Raw genomic sequence first — 23,199 nt, forward strand, 5'->3', positions numbered from 1 at the left:
AGCTGGAGCCAATTGAGACACTGTTCCTGGTGCTGAGTCCTGCTTGGAAACAATGCTGGATATGCAAAATAGCATTGCCTCCCTTGCTCTAGACTCTAAATCAGTGTAAATAAACATCCCCAATAGCTTTATTAAGAAAACAAGCTGACAAATTGACCTTTATTAAATAGAGCAGACATAAATTCCCTTTTTTTTAAAAGGGTACATATAGAAGAGTTACCACAGCTATAGAAATTCTAGGGTATTCCAGATGGCATTTCAGACCATTACCAAGAATAGAACTAACTATTATACGTGCAATGGTCCATGAGTACTCAATCTGGATTAGGATTTTTGTTGGAAGGATAGTCATAGCATTTTACACTAGTTGTGTTCTTGGAGATATGATCTGACCACTCTAGTTTTCTCCTTGTCATGCCAGGACTTATCTTTGCCCTCTGCCTTGGTCTGCATCCTTGCAGTGAAAGATATGGAGATTGACTCATTAACTTCACCAAAACCCATCAACATGTTTTGCGCTACAATCTCAATGCCCAGTTCCTGAAATATAATTATAGATTGGCTTTGACTGCTAAAGCAGGTACTTTAAAGATTTCTAATCTCTAGCCAATTTTAACGCCTAAGGTAGATTGAGGCCTCCACATCCCATGTGCCAACCTTCATTAGCAGTGTATGTTTTGTGTGGAAAGGACATGTCAATGAACAAACCAAATGCATTATGTTCACAATCATTTTTAGGAACAACTTTACAAGAGTGGAATTTGCTGTATTTTTTTAACATGAATCCAAGAATTTCAAAGTAGCTTGTAATTAGGCTGAAAAAAACTCAGTGAGATTCCGCATAACTCCACCATGGGCAGAAAAATGCTTGTCCTCCCATTTGCCCTCATTTTTCATGCCAGTAGCATGTTTTGGATGACAAAATCAGCCAAACTGCACCACAGTGTCCACATTGGAGTAGCCATTGTTCTTTTGGTATTCTGCTGTTCCCCTTTCCTTGTTGTCTGTGAATTCAATCCATCTCAATCCAACCCCATCTGCTCTTTCGTAACCTGATTCCCACCCATTTTTTACTTATTTTGTAACTGTCTAATTTTCCCTGTGTTTATTTTTGTGTTTATTGTACATTTTTGTTACTTTTTTTGTTCAATGCTTATTCCTCTTTCCTGGCCTATCCTCTGTCTATCCTCCTCCTGTTTCTCAAATGTCCTTCCCAACTCTGTACCAATGGGAGAAGCAGGCAGCACAGGCACCACCTGCACTCCCTGCAGACAGCGCAGAAGAGCAGGGGTGCAGAGCTGCCCCATCTTTAGCAAAGTAGAGGTGGCAGCCCTCATTTTTTGGGTGCAGCACCACCTTTCCTGTATGCTAGCAGTAGGCGGCAGCCCAGGCAAGGGCTATGTATTTGCTGCTGTGGCAGCGAGTGCCATGCTGTGTGAAACATAGCACCGGAACCACTCACACTCAGCAGTAGCTGCAGCACAACTGGTCAGATGTGTTTGACTGGGAACAGGACCTGCTCGACCTGCTGGATTTCGAGGTTGCTGGGCTATATAATATTTTTTATAATATTTTTGCATTCAAAAAATTCTTTTTTTCAGGTATTCAGGTAGCATGATCACAAGTAAGGTAAGTTAAGTCTTATATAGTTATAGTTAGGACCTAGTTTGCATTAGAAAAGTCTTCTTGACTTGGCTATATCTTTGCCGCCTTTTGACGAATCTTCATGAAATCTTCCAAAACAAAGTGTCCTGTTGGGTCTTGTTGTGCATGGAAGGTTTCAGGGTGATCCGGCAAGCAGGGGAAAAAAGGGTATGACCGGTAAAAAAAAGTGTGTTTCTCATGTTAGTTCCCATAGAGATTTCAGACATGACTGCAGCCAAAACCGCTGAACAGAATTACACCAGAAAGATATGGCAGCCATCTTGGGACTGATATACATGATAGCACCCTATTGAAATGCATTGGAGTGAACAGCAGGTTTAGGGTCGCAAAATAAAACATTTGTTGATAAGGTGATTTTACCCTGTGAAAAAGCCTTCTGCCGGGATTTCATCAATTATGTTTGAGACAAAACTGTTTTCTCATGATTTTCCCACAGAGGTTATGGAAGGTGATTTAGAAGCTAAAATGAGAGCACATTTTCTGTAAATTCACATGATCTTTCTCAGCAATATGAGAATGAAGTCTAACATTCTCAGCAAAACTTGTACTTCCAACAGTAGTATCCTGCCAGTTGATTCCTGTGTTTTCTACTGCAGCCTCCCAGAGTGTTCTAAAGAACAACTAGAGCACTAACAGACAGTGAGTTCTCAAATATCTTCCTCTTAGATTTAATTAAAACAGTCTGACATGTAGACTAAAACATACACTTTCAACGCCAGCAACAGACTGCTAGTTAACTCCCTGGTGAGCAGAAGTTTACTACAGTGTTCCAATGAGCAACTAGAGTGCTAACACTCTGAATGTATGCCAAAAGTGTGGCACATCTAACCGCCAACTTGATTAAATCTAAGTGGAAAACTGAAAGCATTTTTTTACTGAGGATACTGCAGTAAATGAGGTAATTAGAGAGCTTCATAACAAATAAATCCTCCCAAGATGGCCACCAGAAAAAAGTTCAAGTGTAGCACAAATGTCTCCAATGTAGCCCAATGACATAAGTGTGCAAAACACTCAATGTTTTTTTTTATTGTGCAGTTTTTTAGTGCAAAGGCTTGGCTCAAAGTTATTGAAGTGCTTTACATGAGCATCAGTTGCATTACACAAGGACATATTCCTTTTGGGCTTTAGGTATGGGGAGATTAAGTGATTTACCCAGAATCACAAGATGTCGAGCTGACGCCGAAACGTGAACCTGGTTTCCCATTTGCGAAGTCTGCAGTTCTGGCTGTAATGCCACTTCCCTCTCCTAAGTGTAACATATAATCAAGTGATCATCTGGGTAAATAAAAACATCAAGATAACAAATAATGTAAAAGTGCTTTATTGATATTTGAGAACTCAGAAAATAAGTCCTCATCTTAGTTTTTTAGAGCATTAACCATAATTTCAATGGGGATAAGACCCTCTCCTTTTTATAGTTTCTAAAGGAACTGCTTTAGGTATTGCAGTTTTGATTAGATCAAGATGTTGCCAGTCGTGCCACACTTTTGTAATAAATGTAAAATCTTAGCAACTTAGTTGTTCATTAGAATCCTGTCGGGAGGCAGATATCAGGGACACTGACTAGGATAAATGAGGACAGGGAGGAGGGTGCAGAGGCAACAAGTTGACCATGCAGGGCAAGTGGGAGGGGCAGTGACAACAGACCATGGAGGGAAGGGGAAAGGGGGCAGAGGAACAAACCAACCATGCAGTACAGTCAAGAGAGGCTTTGGCAATGTAACAGACCTTTGCGGGCAGACAATACATGCCAAAAAACTTGAATCAGTCAGGAGACTTCCAATGTGTTAAAGCCCAAAAGGGATTTATTTTATCTATTTCCCCACTAAGTTCTCTTTTTTTTTAATGTAAGTCAATGGGGAAAATCAATTCCTGAGTTTTTTTTCAGTCTCCCTCTTACCAAGTTCATAATGTTGGCAAGTATGGTACATTGGATTACTGAGGGCAGGAGGAATAGGGTAGGTACATGGACATGGATAATAGAGGTCAGGATGGAGAAATGGGCAGGGGCACCAACCTGACTTTACAGGGGAGGGGTCACGGTTTACAGCATTACAATATACTACAGGGGCAAGCAGGATGGCAATGCAGCACAACAGACCATGGCAAGCAATAGGGAGGGGACAGGGCCATGAACATGGACCATAGAGAGCAGAGGGGTAAGAGTCAAGGGCAGCAAGCTGATCATACTGGACAGACAGGAGGAACAGTTACAGCATAACAGACAATGAAGGGGGCAAGGAAACGACAATGGACAAGACAAGTCCTAGTTAGCCCTATGGCCAGGGTGCTATGTATGTAGAAGGTAGGAGATGTGCCTGGTTGTGTGGCATGTCCTAGTAGTGACAAACAGCCTATTTGGTTTCTCACTGCTGTGAGTGCTGCTTTCTCATAGGATTGCATTGGAAATACCCCGCCTTATGTCTAGGGGGTATTGTCTGCTTTGTGAGGGGTAGCGTATGTATGTTTGGTATGGTTGTAATGGTAGTGAAAAATGTTGCTTTCTGGTGTAGGTGGATTTAATATTATCATTACAGAAATGCCACATCTATAAAGTGAGTATTTCTCTGTGCTTATGACTACAGTGTTTTGCAGCTTAACTCCAATCCAGTTCTGGGCAGAATGACAGTTGGGCTTTAGTGCATACTTTTCAGGCAGCCTGTACACAGGGAGGGTGGAGGTGTCACAGAGGTGCATCTGCATTTTGAATAGTCTTCCTGGGATGAGAGAAGGGGGAGGTTGGGCACACATGCATCCTTAAGGGCTGTACCCTGGCCTCACACAAAGGGTTGTTTACCCCAACTGATGTTTGGAGCCTGAGCTGGAGGAGAGAGGGGACTGCATCCATCTTGTGCTGGCCTGCTGCTGGACCCTGCTGAACTGTGCTCCATCTTGTTGTGTCCCCAAGGGGCTGGGTACTGTCACCCCTGACTCCTGCTATCATCTGCTAAAGCAGTAAAGGAGCCCTTCACATTAGTAATAGCACCTGGAGAGTGCTCTGATTATCTTAAAGCGCCCTAAGAGCGCATCTGGTTTTACCTTGTTTGGCGCTTGAAAGCACGCTGCCATGCCGATTTCATCTCCTCAAACTGGGCGCTTTAAATTTCGAGCACGTCGGAGACGCTTTACCCCCCCATACACTGGGTCACCACAGAAGTAAGGTCAGGAGCGAGCACACTCCTAGCGTGCACCCACGGTGAAGCACGCTCTGAGGAGCGCCCCTGGGGCACAGGCAGGCATCTACTTTGGTGCCTATTCACCGCTGTGTCCCGGGCTGCTTGACCCACGCACCAGATCGGGTGCGTGCGAGTCCCTGTCGTGGACCTGGTGGGAAGGAAGCCTCATCAGAGGCTCCCTGCCCCACCGGGGTCCTTGTTTACCTTGGGATGTCGTGGGCTTGGCGGAAGCCTGACCGGAGGTCCCCGCGCAACAAGGTCCTTTCCTGTGCCCCTCTTCGAGTTTTGGCTTTGCCCCCCCTTGGAGGGCCAGTTGTGGCCCTGGGGGCGTCAGAGATCACAGGTCCCCAGGAGGGGCCCATATATAACAACAGAGGGGGTGCGTACTGCCCCCTCCCTCTAACATAAAACCGGCCCCCAGTTAGCACAGAGAAGCGCTGGGGGCCCCCTGTATTCACCTCGTGGCACTGGAGGTGCCCTCATCAGTGGAACAGGTACTTTTATGGACATATTCTTTTCGGATCTTCCTTGTAGGGGCATGCTGGGACTTGTATACTAGCCTGTTTTTTTATGATATGCCATATATTGCTAATGTTCCTTTTATGGGCAGTCTTTGCTAACATGTTTTCATGACTTACCATATGTTGCCTAATGTTCCTAGTATGGGTATTTATAATGCTTTCATGACAAGTAAATTTTTATAGTAATGTTTTCCTGACTACTGCTTATGTTGCAGAATAATGAGTAACCTGTGTGTTATATGTGACTACTGCTGATCTCTGCAGAGTAACAGTATTAAGTAACGTTCAGACAACTGCTTAGGTAGCAGGGTATTACTGACAAGTTGTGTTTGGTCTAATGATGTTGTGTACACTACAGTTTATTTTTATATAACTTGGTGTTGTGTTTCCTTTGTGGTGGGGGTAGTGCGTCACATGTGTTATGTGTGTTGTGTATACGCTTTACACATTGCCTCTTGGATAGGCCTGACTGCTTGTGCCAAGCTACCATGGGGGTGAGCAGGGGTTATCTTGGACATGTAACTCCCTTGCCCTGACTAGAGTGAGTAGGTTCTGCCTGGCTTAGGTGTCTACCCTAGCCAACCAGAAACCAGATTTCTAACAGTTAGGTTCGGATTTTGCACTCAAAACCATTAATTCAGCTGTTATAGTTAGGGTTATTTCAAGTAACTATAACTTGTGCCCAAGGTAACTATAACTCGATCCCCCGCCCTGACCACCAAACCCTGCACCACACACAGTCTTCGGCTGTGCATGTAGGCTTTGTGAGCAGGGCCTGTGGCCAACCCTCCATGAGCACCCAAACCAACGCCATGCACAACCGTCAGTCAAACCCCCATAGGGCCACCCTCCCTGTTTGATTTGAGCTTCAAGGACCACATTAACCAAGGCCTGGCCAATTATTAAAAGAGGGAGAGGAGCTGTGTGGCCCCCCACCCCTTGCTAATTTTGGCTCCGGGACCCCATCCATCAAACCATGTCCAATTATTTTAAGTGAAGGGGTGCAGTGTGTTCCCCCGGGCCAATTTTGTCTTCAGGGGCCCCAAGCCCTGGGGCCTGCCTTATTATTAGAAGAGGAGGGAGGCCATATGGCACCCTCCCTGGACTGATTTTGGCACTGGTGACCCCATCCCCTAGCCAATGATTAAAAGGTGGAAGGGCCACACGACTCCCCCTCCACGGGCGATTTTGGCCACAGGGACCTGATCCCTTGTAAACAAGCAATTATTATTAAGGGATGGGGCCATATTGCACACCTCCCGGGCTGATTACGGCCCGCGGATCCCCACCCAGGGTATCCAGTGTGCATTGAAGGGGCCCGCAGGGGAGCCTGAATTTCCCTGTGGTCCCAGCGTCTCCCTGCCTCCTGGGAGAGCTAACATTGCTCCCCATTGCAAGGAGCTGCAAGAAGGATCTATCCTTTTATCAGTTTCCCTTGCCGCAGGATAGCAGGCAGTGAAACAGAGAAACACTCCGCTCCAGGCGAGTGGGTGCAGTTTTACATCTCCGCCTGCTGGGAGTGGAGTTAGAGTTTGCTCTCACTTGGCAGGAGCTGTCCAGTTCCCTGCAAGCAAAAACAATCAGCTATCTCCCGAGCCCCTTTGGAGATAGCAGGAACTGCCAATGGGTGTGTGGTCCACAGGGCCATTAATTGCTCCAGGAGGGGTGGTAATGCAGCCCCCCGTCCTTTAGTATCACAGGGCCTACACTGGGGAAGTGGTGGTCCCGAGGCTGCATATGGCCCGGGAGTGGGTGCCAAGTGGCCTCCCCCGCACATTTAATTATTTTGTAGGCCCCGAGGAGGTGGTGGCCTCTGGAGACTGGGGGCTCTGTGTGCCTCCCCTTCAAAGATTTAAATTTAGCCCCAGGGAGATGGTGGTCCCCAGGGCTTCGAGCACTAACCGGAGAGGTGTCCGCATAGCCCCCCTCCATCATAAAAAAAAAAACAAGACCAAGGGAGGTGGTGAGCCCCAGGGCTCAAATAAGCCTGGTTGGGGGCCCTGTGCACTCCTATTTTTTTTCATAAACTCCACATGTCCCTGGGACCTGGCCCACTCGAGAGCTAAATTGTTAACAAGTGCAGGAGACTACGTTTGTATTTTTTTTTTTATTGCACAAATGCACAAATCCACTGCGATTTCTGATGCAATTTTTTTTAAATGGGCTTTTTAGCCCAGCTGGGGTCCCTGAGGGACCTAAGTACTAGGCCTAGAGTGTCAGAGAATTCCTACCTTGCCGTCTTTTATTTTATTTGGGACTCAGCTGAGTCTGGCTGCCAACACTTCCTGGTATAAGTGTTGCAGTCAATCAGAAATCTGCATGAGAACAGATGGATTTGCGAAGGGTTCGAGCCTCCAGATGTACAATATGGTTTAATTTTAATATCTTGAAAACTACTGAACAGATTACATCACAAAAAGGCCTCCTTCTGGACCAAGAGCTACCTTTGTGCCAAATTTGGGGCAATTCTGTCCAACGATTTGGGATGTATGCTTGGAAAAAGTGTTTTGGGATCACCTCTTTTTCTCGACCTCCACTTGACGAGACACCCCGAAACTTACAGCACAGCAGCTGAACCAACTGGTCCTTGTTATGAACATTTTGTGAAGATTCATCAAACAGCTCCAACGTTATTGGCAAAGCAAAAATGGTTTTCATATGGAAACTAGGTTCTAACTATGACTACTTATTGGCAGTAGGATATTTATATTTTTATATAGACATGTATAGCTATAGACAATCGAGATCCATCTTCTCCGGTAGCCATGCATTTTGAAGCATTCAGTATTTCAGTATTTGTATTTTATTTATTTATCATGTGTCCGGTCAATAAAAACCATTACACAAAGAGAAGAGAAATAAAAAGCAAAAAGGAAAAAAAAAGGAAAAAAGGAACCAAGGAATCATAAAATACAGTAATAAAATCGTTTTTAGTTAAAATGTTCAGCTGAATTACGGAGTACTACAAAATTGCTTGCAGGCTGGCTGTGCGCACTTGTCTTGCTTGTCCAGTCTCTTGAAGAAGGTGCCCTTATTTGCCCAAGAATTTAGCTAGTTTGCAGCTGAGCTGCACGTCGTCCCCTTTAAAGCCTCCCAATATCGCCGGTCTGCACCTGCGCAGCCCCCTTTGAAGCCAAACTGGTTGTAGGAGCATATTACAATCTGCTGTAATGCTTTTGCATAGGCATATCTGGTAGATCAGTGTTTCCGGAGCCAGCCGACATAGTCGACAGGTGTACGTCGTATTGACTCTCATCCACCTCAGGCATGTATTGGAAGGCAGCCCATTCGGTATTTCATAAAGGCTGCTTTAATCCATGGATTAACTGCTGCTCCAGATAGAGTTGTAGGGTTAGAGAGACGTATGATGACAGAACCAGCCAGGCATGGCTTCGTTTCGATAGAGCCTCTTTACCCTGAAGATATGAGAGAAACTTGACGCTTACTTTTGTTGCACGTTTGACAAGCTGGTGTGAGCTGAGTTGGAGTAGTTGATCTACCAGGCCCAATGTTGTCAAGGAGGACTCGAGGTAGAGATGGAGGGTGGGGGTTGGGTCCGAAGACATTTCCACCCAAATAAGAGAACTTAGGGAGCCTTCTCTTGCTACCTTAAGTTTATGGCTTAGATTGATAAATGCCCCTTTCCTTGCTAGAGACTGCCTAACCAGGCCAAAGTCTAGGCAGACTTGGGCCGGTGAAACATAATTTGGTAAGCCAAACAACCTCCAACCAAAGTGCTGGTCGCTGCGGCCTCTTAGAACTTCGCTGCCATTTGTAATTGTTAGTATTAATTTGGCTTGGATGACCTTTAATAGTGGTAGGTATGTAGAAGTTGCTTTTTAAACACTGTTGAACGCGAATGCAAGTGAGATGGATTTCTGACTAAGGGACTCCAGATGGGGTTTGGAGGAGCCATGGTTGTCAAGAAGAACCCCTAGGTATTTATATTTGTGCACTGTTTCAACCTTGTTGTTACCCAAGTACCACTGGTATCGCAGCTGCCCAGTCATCTTAAAGGGCATGATTTTTGATTTATTCAAATTAATGAGGAGAGCATTTTTTTCAAGAGATTTCAGCTGTTGCATTAATTAGCCTCTGCAGGCCTATTCTAGTATGACTGAAAAGGATGAGATCATCGGCGTACATCAAGCTTGTCATGGCAGTTTGCCCCAACCTTGGTTGATGCGAGTTCACCTTGTCCAGTTCCGCCGGTAAGTCAGCCAAAAATAGATGAAAAAGAAGGGGTGCAAGTACACATCACTGGCACAGACCCTGAAGAGTGGGAATTTTCCTGGAAAGGTGCGTCCCGCCACCCAATTTGACCCTCACCGAGGTATCTGTGTGGAGAAGGACTATTGCTTTCAACAACTGGGAGGGGATACCCCAACTTGCGAGTTTAAACCAGAGTTTCCTTCTTTCTACTCGATCAAATGCAGCTTTGTAGTCTATACATGAAAGAAAGAGGGACTTCTTGGCAGGTTGGCATTGGTCAAATAATAGTGTGATGGCCATAAGATTGGCAGTCGTGCCCACCCCTTTTCAGAATCCAGTTTGATTAAACAGGATCAGGTTATTGACATTAGCCCAGGTTTCAAGCTCTTCCAAGAGAATCCCTGCAAAGAGTTTTGATTCAACATCTAAATGTGCAATTAATCGGTCATTTGCTTGGTCGTTAGTCACACCCCCTTTAAAGATAGGGGTGATGGTTGAGCCTCTCTATGCTTGCAGGATTATGTTGGTAGCAAGAATGCATTTGTAGAGTGTCGAGAGATATTTTGCCCAAAAATCTGGGTCCTCTTTGTACAGGGCGGCAGGGATACTGCTGGGTCCCAGTGCTCCCTCATTTCGGCACTTAATAATTCTCATCCTTGCTGTTTCTGAGGGAACTGAAAAGCAGCTACATTGTTATTTTCGAGAGCCAGTGGAGGTACAGGCTGATGCTTTTGCCTGGGTGCGGGCTTCCTCACCTACGGGGCTCTTAGTTGAAAGGCCAAAATGGCATGAGAGATACTGACCAGATGGAGTCAGAGATATTAATCCTGGGGGTGTGTGTGTTGCAGAGCTTAGGCTGTTTATAAGCCTCCAAAACTGTGCATGCCGATTTATCTTTGACGCATGCAGGAGTTTTGCTACTAGCTCGGCTGCCTTGTCTCTTTGATGTGTCCATAGGTGGCCTCTGTAGGCCAGTCTGGAGGTAGATACCAGCGCTCTCAGGGCCTCATTTCTAGGTTCTTTCTGAAGACGGCGAAGGGCGGGATTTAAGTTCCGTTTAAGTGTCTTTGTATACCTTCTGGATGAAAGTCTTTGTAAGCTGTGGGGTCTTGCTCCTTGAAGCTGCTGCTGGTAGGATGCCAGAAGCTCTACTAAAACCTCGTCCCAGGCTGTTTGTGGCATTTGCTCAGGGTCTGCGAGGTTCAATGTAAGGTACCATGTTCGCTTGGCTGTGTCTGCCAGCGCAGGAGTAGTCTTGGAAGACCACTTAATACACCTCCCGTTAGTTATATATCTGGCTCGCTGCAATGCATCTGAAGGTTCATGATGTTCAATTGGGTGAGTAAAATGCAGCCCTTGCGGTAAGTGGTCACTCTCCCCTCTGCTTGTTACCTGAAATTTCAGAATTCGGCAGAACAGGGGTAGGGATAAGATTGTGTAGTCTATTATCGATTGTGCCTTTTGATTAAAAAACATAAATGAGGTGGGTTGATACATACTGTAGTGTCCATTGGCAGATCGTAGTCCCATTGCTTCAGATCTTATATGAGTTGTTTCCCTAGTTTGTCCAGGTAGAACTTGGGGCCAGATGTATCATCACGGCCCTTTGCAATTCGAAAATAGCGATTTTTAAGAAATCGCTATTTCCGACTCGCAAAGTGCCATGTATCACATTTGCGAATTGGTAATAGCGATTTCTTAAAAACCGCAAATGCTATTACCGAATCGCAAATTGCGATACCAGCCCCATTCGCAGCTATGGGCCTGTTGGCCCATTTCTGCGAATTTTTTGCATTTCCAAAATTGCGATTTCTGAACCAGAAATAGCAATTTTGGAAATGCAAAACCCCAGGGTGCTGGGGGGCTAAGGCCCCCTCTGCTGCACCCCAAACATTTTTTTAGGGACATGTAAGGTGCACACATGCCAAAAGGGCATGTGTGCTTTACATGTACAATTTAAAAATGAATTTTAAATGCATTTTTAAATTGTGCACATGGTTACCACCAAGTTCAACTTGGTGGTAATTAGCGATTCCTAAATGCTAAAATCGCATTTAGGAATTGCTTCATACATGTGCTAAGAAATCGCAAATAAGGAATCCTTATTTGCGATTTCTAATTTAGAGAGTCGCAATTTGTGACTCTCTAAACAGGGTCGCAATTTTAAGGAAACCCTATTTTAGCGATTCCTTAAAATTGCGTTCAGAATGTATTTCATACATTCTGAAATGGCATTTTGCATTTGCAAACGGGCATTCGCACTGTTTGCGAATGCAAAATGCTTCCATACATCTGGCCCATGTCCGGTATCTGCCGGAGAAAGTTTTGCGCCAAAGTGGTTTTGTCAGAAAGCTCAGATCCCAGTAGGTTCATGTTGAACCTACTGGGATAAGTTGGGGGCGTGGAATGTTGTTGACTAGTTCTTCAATATTCTCTATAAGCAGACGTGCATCTTCTAGTTTGCAAGTTTTCCCTGGTAGGATATAGATGTTCTTTAGGGCTAGATGCAGGGTGGACGGGCCTTGTGTAGCAGTAAGGAGAACTGTCAACAGATTTCTGCATGTAACTGGGGACATGTGGTGGTGGCCCTTCATTTTGAAGTGTTTCACAATAGTGATAGAAAATGACTTACATTTTTTGTATTGATCATATACCCCAGAGAGAAAAAAGAGGAGACAGGGTATTAAAACGAAGGTGTTCAGAGTCTCGATATATCATTGATCTTCAGTCAAAAATACCTTTTGGACTCAATAGTCAAGAGGAACTGGCCATTCATTTAGGGTAGGTAGAAGCCAGATATAAGTATCAAGGGATGTAACACTGTTTACCCATTTAGGGCTTTAATTGTTGAGAAACAAATTACGCCCAGACGGGGCTTTATTATGATCAGAAGCAAAAAAAAAATGACTTGTAAAACAGTGGTGGCAATTTGTAAACAGATATACACGGGTTGGTTGATAAAAAAATATATGAATGAATATTCAGATAGACGATTATAAATTAATTGTTAATAATTTATTTTGAATTCCTTACTGTGGTAACATATACAGGGTTATATGATATTAGGTGATTTATTGAAAAATATGATGTAATATTGCTCTTAGATGGCGGCCGCCATTAGATTTTGTTTGTAGCAATTTGAATTTGTCCTTTTTCATTGTTGTTGAGAGCGTTGAAGACCAATCATGTGTATTTATGTCTGCGGGACACCGACACTGATGAAAGTGCTTGATGAAACACATTTGTTGTTTTGAAAGACTGAATTCTAATATAGAGCATTGAATCCTTCACCATGAGTGGAGAATTATTGTACAGATATATCTATATACACACATATATATATATATATATATATATATATATATATAGATATAGATATAGATATAAACACATTGGGTGTATGTATACCCTTGTTTTTGGAGAAGTAGTGTATATATATATTTAGTTATATATATGTGTGTGTGTGTGTGTATATATATATATATATATATAATCTACTGGGGGTCATATTTAGTACCATGTTTCCATAGAAAACACATTTTTTGACTTGCTGTTTGATGAATCTTCCTGAAATTTCCTCCCCAAAAGTGCCCCAGTGGTTCTTATTGTGCAAGGAAAGTTTCGGAGTGATCCGTCAAGCGGGGGCCAAGAAAAAGATTGGGTCAAAAAAGTTGCGTTTCCCATGTTAATTCCCATAGGACCTTTAGACATGACTACAACCCAAACTGCTGAATGAAATTACACCGAATTTGGCAGAAAGCTAGCTTTCGGTATGCAGATTACGCTGTTGCTTATTTGGTGTAAATCCATCCAGCAGTTTTGGAGACAATAAAGGGTAAATAAATTTGTATATCTCTGACTGTGACAACTTCACAAATAATGGCAAGCTCATGCAGGTAAATGCAGAGGTCTGTTTGGCTGCCAACTGGAATTGTAAAATAAAACAATGAGAGGGTTTGGGGACCGCCGCCTATCCAGGGCAATTCATGTTGGAGGGGGGCCATGTGGCCCCCTCAAAGAGCCAATTATGGCCCTGGGGACTGCCATCCCTCAGGGCTGGCTCCTGTTATGTCCTGGGGTACCCATCCTAGGGACATAGCTGTTTGCATATGCTTGGTGGGAGCTGATAGCTCCCACCATGCAAAAGCAAACCAAGGCTGCTTTGTGACAGTGGCTCTAAGGTAGTTATAATTTGAGCCCTCACCTACACTGCTAATTACCCCACAAATTACAGCACTCATGACATCTTTGATAACATCATTGATAATATCAATGTAATTTTTGCAGTAAAATTGCGAGGATGCAAGCCGCCAAATACCCTTTTTCAGCTTCTGCTTAACTCCCACAAAAGAGATCCAGTATGCAGTGATACACTTGTAATCAGCTGCTTGACAAATGGTCCATATGTCTGTTCTCAGGTGGATAATGTGAACAGCACTCTGCTGCAAAGCTTGTCCAACTTATTGCAGCACATCGTGATGAAGTGCTGGTACAGCAACTCTGGCAAAATACGTCAGACTGGGAACCTTCTACTTCAGGCAGATGGCCACCACAAATTCTAAAAATCCCAATCCTTGCACAAATGAAAAAGGGAGGATGTCCAGCACTAACATTTTAGCCAGCTTCCCATTGTACAAACATGCCATTGGGTGGTTGCGTTTGTAGGCCCCTATTGCTCATAATAGTGTCCTGGATTTTCTTCTTTTCTGGTGCCACTGTAGCAGGTGACATCCGAGAGCTAGGAGGTGGTAGACTCAATGGGCATCTTGGGGCAATCACTGTATGCTGTGGTGTCTCCATCTGACTCTTGTGCTATTTTTAGATGGCTGAGGTCATGATCCTGTTGCACTACTAGGGACAGGGCTCCTTCGCGTAATGCTATCACCCTCTTTTTGCTCATAACTTTCACCTCCCACCATGATCAGAGCTGATTCCCCACTCTCATCACTACCAACACCACCTGCAGCTATTTTTTAAGGTGCTCCTCCCAGAGGATTGCGTGATGGTTTTTCATGTGGGTTGTTTGGCCTACAGTACCATATTGTGACCGAGGCTAACCCCAACGAACACTCATTTGACAAGTGGAGCATATTTTAATGTCATCCACCTGCTTACTACTCATAAAGAAGTCGCAAACTGAGGAGGAGAACTTTTTTAGTGGACCTCTGGTGTCACTGCCAATACCCAAAGAATTGGAGGTAGGTGGATGTGCAGACGATTGCCTCTCCGCAATGCGTACTTTGACTGATGTCATGGTAGATGCAGGTCTTAGCGAGGGCCTTACAAGTATGGAGGCTGGCAATGGTGGTGGTACCAGTGCCACATTCCTCGGAGGAGGTTGAATAAGAGGAAGAATGTCTGTGTCCTCTGAGTCAGAATCCATGACAATGACTGGCTCATCCTCCTTATCCTCTTGTATAATTGTAAGGCTTCAGGAACTTTCCTTTTTGCTTGCCTCTCATGGCGGATCTCAGACTCATCCGGGGTATAATCCAAGTCCAGATCATGAGATGGGGGCTTGGAGAAGATGGTAGGGTACCCTTCCTTTTTCTTGCTGGAGATTGGGAAGCCAATGGGTCAAGAGGAGGTACATCTTGCTCAGCAGGAAGCATAACCTCCTGTTCTACTACCACTTCAGGAAGATCTATTATTGCTGGCTCTGGCTCCTGTTGTCCACTTTGCTCAGTTCCCTGCGACAACTGGTACTAGTTTGCAGCTGAGACAACTTGAATTCAGACACACTGCTCAGTGCCATGATTGCAGTGGCTGCCTCCCTGAAAGACATAGCTTTGGGCTTTGTTTGGGATGGTGTCATTGATGCAGAATTGCTGCCCCCAGCTTGCAGGACAGAGGACAGTGGCAGGCACACGTTTCCTGAAAAAGGATTGCAGTGGCATGTCAGTGGTAGAAATGTGCTTGTTCTCCTCCTAATGGGGCACTTTCTTGGCAGCACGTTTCTTTGGGGCCATCTTCACGCTCTGTCAGTTGGAAAAGACTGGAGGACTGACGTGTTGTGGTCATTTCACTTTTTGCCAGCGTCTGTCTGGCAGTACTCTGTTGTTGATGTCTCTTGTGCACCTAAAGGCAAACAAACAAGAAAAATGTTTAGTGAAACGTGGTTCTTTTAATAACTCATAGTAGAGATAATATAATTTATTCTGGCTACTGTGTCTATTCCAAAGTCAAACCACACCATGATAACATAATATTTCATTTTAAATCAGGTTACCAACATACAGTTGCAACATTTTTCTTTAGGTGCACCTAAGGATAGACACCTGTGGCAGGTAGGGGAGTCCAGGGGAAAATGGATTAATCTTTAAGAAATAATGCTGGTGTATGTGCAGCTGTGTGCCTATGGCATGCAGGGGGTCCAGGGGAAAATGAATATGACAATCTTTAAAAAATGAATGCTGGTGTGTGTGATAGGTGATTACAGCTGGGAGGGGGTAGATGGAGGGAAAATTATTATTTTTTTTTTTTTTAAAGAAACACCTTGCCAGTTGCTGGGCTGCTCTTCATTCATTTGTGGGGGCTTGAGGTCCAAGCTGACTATGCCTCAGGAGGAGGAGGCGGGGCAATGAAACTACTGTTTCCCACTGCCACAGCTATAAAGAGCCTCAGGACATCCTGCAGTGCGGGACACCTCGCCAGCTGCTGAACTGCTCTTTGCTCCTTTGTGGGGACTCCAGGTCCCAGCTGACTTTGCCTAAGGAAGAAGAAAAGGGGTAAGGAAACTACCAGTTCCCTCCACCAGCGGTGAAAAGCACTTCAGGACATTCAAAAGCACAGGATGCCTCATCAGTTGCTGGGATACTCCTTGCTCCTTTGTGGGGACTCCAGATCCCATCTGACTTTGCCTCAGGAGGAGGAGGAGGGGCCAGGAAACAACCTCTTCCCACCGCCAGAGTTATAAAGTACTTCAGGACATCCCAAAGCACGGGAAAACACAGGCCCTCCACAGGCCAAGGACACAACCGTGCTACTCCGGTCAGCGCCACGAAGAAGCAGGATAGGGTCACCCCCCCCATGGCTCTGTGGACGGGCATCACTGGACCTCATTGCATGAAGGTACTTTTAATGTTTTGTTTATATAGCCCTGGAAGCCTTCCCCTGACATTAGAGTGCCCATGTGTCTTTCTCATTAGCTCCCTTTTATACACCACAGTTATGGCTAGACTAGGCCTGGGGATCTAGCAAATGCTGGTTGTCTGAGGATCTGTGTTCTTTGTCCATGACCCTGTCCTTTAAGTCCACCTTCCCATTTTTATTACCACTCAAGCAAAAGACAAATGAGGAATTTTGATCACGCACCTGCTGAGGAATTGCGTCCTCCCCCATATACTCTGATGCTCAAGTCCATCTTTATGTCTATACTATTGTATCTGCAAAAGGCACGTGAGCAATCCTGATTGTGCTCCTACAGAGGAAGGGTACATACAAAGTCTCAGTTCACGACCCCTAGACAGAGCTTTTGCAGTCATTGACTGTAATTGATTGTCGTAGAGGGGTGGGCTCTCTTTTTTGTTGTGGAGCCACATAACTGGGGTGGGTATCTGCCTAGATAACTTGAGTACTGGCTGGGCTATTGCTGGGAAGGTCTATTGGTTCCATTGCTTGTTTTATTCTGTTTGCATATTCTGCATGGCAGGATGTTAGAATAGCACTCTACTTTTATTGGTATGTGATTGCTTCCCCCTCCATATTTAAAACAAGCTTTCTTGCTTTCTTGCACAGGCACCAAGACATACCCAACTGTGATTTGTTTTGTATCCTTTTTTCTTTGTACAGTAGTTTTCTGGGCTACTATTTTTATTCCTTGGGGGGATTAAGTTGTGCTTGTTGAAGCTAGATAAGCTTAGCTGAGATAGATAAGTGGAAAGCTACAGACAGTAATTCCATGCCCCTGGCCAAGACTACCTCTGTTGGTAGGATGGTACATAGTAACTTGGGGCTCATTTATTTGGAGATTGAGCTCACTGAATTGTGACTGTCTCTAAAACCTGGGGTAACCCAGAGCTTGGCTCAGATAGTGACATCCCATCTAATACTAGATTTTCCAAAATAGTGCAGAGAGTTATGAATGAGGGGTGTCTCACTATGTGCACTCAAGGGCCTTTATCAAACCTACCACCTCCCTCTCGGGACCAGACTGTCCAGTGAGCCCCTCCCTAAATCCAGACTCTGCCTGGTTCTGACAGTGAGATACCCTGTCCCTCTCTTCTATTAGAAAGACCTTTTGTAGTAAGGAAAGATATATCAACAAGGGTATCTCTTCCATTGGTAATACTGGATTGAAAGGTCCTATGGGGAATTCCAACCTATCAGTGGGAAATCTTCCACCACCTTCCAGCCCATATGTAGTAGTCTTAACCAGAGTGCCACAGCTGCGGGCAGGGCAGAGCAAGTCACACAAATAACTTTTTAACGAAACCTTAGGTTGACTCGCATGGTTTAGTGGCTATCCTTAATCACAGGCCAATAATGTACTACTTACTAGAAGAGTGGCCTGAATTGGGCTTGGGAGGGTGGACCGGGGTGGTGATTGTGTTATTGTTAATTTTAAATTTCCATCCCTGGCCCGTAATGTGTTATTTGGCTGAGCAAGTGCTTCTTTAGCAGATACTCACATTGAGTCCTTACCCCTAGGTTTCTCAATTGATCCCCTATTCAACAGCACCCCCTTATTTAACAGCAATCACAGAGGTAACACACTCTACCCCTACTAGTTCCTCCTCGCACTGACCAGATGAGACCTGGTGACATCTACTCCATACCTACTTACAATAAATTTGACTCACTAGGAGGAGCAGAATGACTTTTTGTTAAAAGTCATTGTCCATTCTACATTGTGGGGGCGAAAATACAGGGTGATACTCCATATAGTTCAGAGAAAGGGCCTACTATAAATTCCACATCCAGCAACCACAGAATTAGGAGTGACTTAGGTCTCCGCTCCATGGTCTGCCATGGGACCCCAATCGGCCAGGGGCACCACAGGAAATGCCTTTAGAGCTAGATCTGTGTGCCCTGAAGCCCAGTTGATAAGAGTGGCACAACAGCGAGATAGTCCTGAGTGCCAGACAATTTTTACAGCGGGCCCTTTCGCTCAACACTGAAGAGGGTCGCCAATGACACTTAACTGCCACCTCATACATCAGATTCAGATAAATTTAATCCAATGACAACTGTTGAGGGCCGGGATGCTTCTGTCACTCTGGACAACATAACAAATCTTATCCCCTGGATCATAGCAAGCTTGGTCTCAAAATTAGTCCATCGTGAGTGATTCGAATTTGTAGAACAGCATGACATCTGCCTCTTCCAAGAGACTTGATCCTTGCAACCTTTTTACCGCACAGGTTGTTTCAACTTCTATAAGGGCAGGCCATCAGGGGGACTCAGAAGTTGGGTGAGAACTGTTATCATGGGAACACTGAGAGTTTAACGTGGACACTCCTGACATTCTATGTTTTAGTCAATCTGTCCCTCAGGGCATAACTTATTATATCTGTAACGTTTATTGCAGACCCACTGGGCTCAAAAAGGAACCCAGGGGCATATTTATACTCCGTTTACGCCGGAATTGCGTCGGTCTTTTTGACGCAATTTCAACGCAAAACTAACTCCATATTTATACTTTGGCGTTAGACGCGTCTAGCGCCAAAGTCCATGGAGTTAGCGTCATTTTTTAGCGTGGACACCTACTTTGTGTTAATGAGATGCAAGGTAGGCGTTCCCGTCTAAAAAATCGACTCCGAGGCATGTGCGTCGGATTTATACTCCCGGGCAAAAATCACGCCCGGGAGTGGGCGGGTCAAAAAAAATGACGTACGGCCGTTTTTGCGCCGTTTTTTAGCGCCTGCAAAAGGCAGGCGTTAAGGGACCTGTGGGCTCTGAAGGAGCCCAGAGGTGCCCTCCCGTGCCCCCAGGGACCCCCCCTGTCACCCTTGCCCACCCCAGGAGGACACCCAAGGCTGGAGGGACCCATCCCAGGGACATCAAGGTAAGTTCAGGTAAGTTTTTTTTAAAAATGTTTTTGTGGCATAGGGGGGCCTGATTTGTGCCCCCCTACATGCCACTATGCCCAATGACCATGCCCAGGGGACAGAAGTCCCCTGGGCATGGCCATTGGGCAAGGGGGCATGACTCCTGTCTTTGCTAAGACAGGAGTCATTTCTATGGGGGTTGGGAGTGAAAAAAAATGGCGCAAATCGGGTTGAGGCGGAAAAATTGCCTCAACCTGACTTGCCCCATTTCTTGACGCCCAAGCTCCATTTTCCCCTACGCTGGCGCTGCCTGGTGTACGTCGTTTTTTTTAACGCACACCAGACGGCGACGGCGGCTAACGCCGGCTAACGTCATTCAATAAATAAGGCACCCGCATGGCGCTTCAGAATGGCGTTAGCCGGCGGTAATTTTTTTGACGCAAAACTGCGTTAGCGCAGTTTTGCGTCAAAAAGTATAAATATGGGCCCCATTGTATTAGATCAACTAAATGTGCATCCAAGTGTGCTGCCACCCAATGCTAGGAAAAACGTGGGGAGTGACGTTAACTGTCAATTCAAACCCTTGAGCGTAGACACCCAAGCACTTAAGAAATGATCATCCATTGCAGTCCCAATTAATGCACTTAGGGCCTGATCTAGATCTTGGCAGGCAAGTAACTCTGTCACAATGTTGATGGATTTTGCGCCTATAATGGAATTTATATTTCAGCAGGTGGGAAATCTATCACCTTTGTGACAGACTAACTCATCGGCCAAGATCAAAATCAGTCCCTTACTCCAAATAAGTGATTAGGGGCCAGATGTATGAAAAAACCCCTTTGCGAATCGCAGATAGCGATTTTTACGAAATCGCTATTTCTGAGTCACACAATGCAATGTAACAAAATTGCGATTCGGAAATAGCGATTTCTTAAAAATCACTAATGCAATTTGCGAGGCCCAAATACCGAATCGCAAAAAGATTTGCGATTGGGTATTTGAAAATCGCAAATTGCGAAAACGCACACCTAGCACAGCCTGATGACATCACAAGCAGGAAGTGAGTCAGCCCAGGCTGTTTCCAGGTGCCACACCCAAAGGAGCAGTGAGAGAGACACAGCCCAGCCCCAGGGAGAAAGTCTGTGAGCAAGCCAGGACTTTACATCACCATGGCCAATGCTGCTAATGGGAAGGAGAAGGGAGAGAGGAAGAGAAAACTGAAGTTCAGTGAGGAGGAACTGGAGGTGCTCACTGAGGACGTGGTGAGGAGCCATGACCGGCTTTTTGGGAAGAGCTCACTCCAGGTCCCAGAGAGTGAGAAGCGCAAACTCTGGGCGGACATACAGACCAAAATCTGTGCAGTGGGGGTTGCGCAGCGCTCAGTAGAAGCGATGAGAAAGAGGTGGTACGACCTGCGTTCCCGTGCCAAGGAGAAGGTGGCCAGCAGACTACAGGAGGCAAGGAGCACAGGAGGCGGACCATCCACCCAGACACCCTCCACCCCCATGGAAGACCTGGTGGAGTCGACACTGCTCCCAGAAGCTGTCATTGGGGTCACCGACATAGACACATCCGGCACACCAAGCACCAGTAAAGGTAAGTGCAATAATGAAATGTAACCCCATATGTGTATGTACAAATGCCCCTTAGGAATTAGCGATTAGTGCAAAGCATTGTGATAAGTAGTTCATTCCACATCTTAGATGCGGCACAACAATGCCTTATGGGAGTGGTAGTCCACAACCCAGAGCTGAAAGTAGCACATAGAAAGTAATTAAGTAGAGCAACACCCAGAAGAACACAACACCCACTACAGAGTGATAAGATGTAACTGTACATTTATTACCATTGTGCAACATTTGGTGATACCTACATAAATGGCATGCTTCACATTGTTGTTGCAGATGGCCCAGGCCCAGCAGCATCAGCATGTGCCATTGTGGGGGATGCTGAAACACAGCCTCCATTCAATCAATCAATAGTTTATTCGGTCCAGATTTGGACCATTTGAGAAGTAAAAAGTGATCATACATACAAAAGGATAGAAACACAGCCTCCGTTAGACTCCAACACCAGCGAGCCAGTGAGTATTGCACCAATCAGACGCAGGGCAAGGGTTGTACCTCTCCCCGATTTGAGCCAGGACTCGGATGACATGCAGGATGAAGGCCACACTCCATCCCCAGAAGCCAGATCCACGGTAAGGCAGCAGTCCCTGCCCCAGCATCACTCAACACCCCACAGGAGGCCTCATGATGCAGGCACACAGCACGTGGAAGTAGGTGAGGGGGCCATCATTCTTCGGTGGCCTGGAATCATCTATGCTTAAAGTGCAGCGCCTGCAAAACAAGAACATGAGGGCAATGCACAGGCAGATGCAGGCACACAATGCCAACATGGGGGGGCTGCATAAGCAGTTGGAGTGCCTTAATACAAACATTTGCAAGCTGCATGAGGGACAGATTACAGCTGCAGAGAACACCAGGGAACTGACCAATGCAGTGAAGGAACTCTGTACAGAGATCAGGCATGAGAGAGTCAGCCACCGCAGGCATGAAAGGCGATTCATGGGGATGTTTAGTGGATTTTGTAGATCTGTCAATCGCCTTGCGACATCTACTGCCCTCATTTCACGGCGTGCTGTGGCAGCACAGGTGGAGGCAGCACACAGCAGTCGGGATGTAGCCCTGGGACTGGTCCAGATTACAAACGTTCTGGATACTATGCTGGCTAATCGCAGTGCTACTCCCAGTGAACTTGGACTAGGGGATACTGAGGAGTCATCTAGCCTCAGCAGCCTTGCAGTGCCCATGACGGATCCTAGGCGTCGCAGTGCCAGGCACAGCACTGCCACTGAGGCAGATACAAAAGGTGCCAGTGAGGCTGCTGCGCACTCAAGCGGAATGCGTGGCCGTAAAAAGTGACTTTGATGGTCACAGGGGACTGACTGCAAATATTGATTTTCAGTAAACTATGAAGATAATAGTGAGACACTGTAAATGGTTCATTTATGACACGTGTTTTTTTTTTTCTTAGTGACACTTATGTTACCTGAAGTTAAGGTAATAAAGGTGCTAACTACCAGAACACGTCAGTGAGGTTGTGTTATTATCACATGGTTGTGCATGATGTCAGCACACCTTTGCCTGTCCTCTGCTGCACTGGTCCTGTCTGCTGGCTGTAGGGGTGGTATGGGATCATCATCCTCATCTGAATCGGGATCTGATATTTCCACAGGTATGCCCCTGGTGGTCGCTATATTGTGCAGGATCGCACATGTGGCCACTATTCTACAGGTCGTGTCCGGGCTGTACTGTAGTGCCCCTCCACTTTTGTGGATGCACCAGAAGCGACTCTTTAGCAGGCCAAAGGTGCGCTCCACCACATTGCAGGTTGCCCTGTGTGCTGAATTGTATCTCCGTTCTGCTGGTGTTGTAGGATTTAGGTAGGGCGTCATCATGTAGGTGCGCACTGCGTAGGCACTGTCTCCTGGAAGGAACAGAGGGTATAATGAGTAGCTGAGCCATCTGACATCACACTGCCATCAATGCACCAGTGTACAGAGGGAAAATACCTAGTAGATATCCATCACCAAACTCCCCAGCTAGCAGTCTTGTGTGAATCCCGCTGTGGCGA

This window comes from Pleurodeles waltl, chromosome 12 (assembly GCF_031143425.1).
Source record: "Pleurodeles waltl isolate 20211129_DDA chromosome 12, aPleWal1.hap1.20221129, whole genome shotgun sequence".
Taxonomy (NCBI): domain Eukaryota; kingdom Metazoa; phylum Chordata; class Amphibia; order Caudata; family Salamandridae; genus Pleurodeles; species Pleurodeles waltl.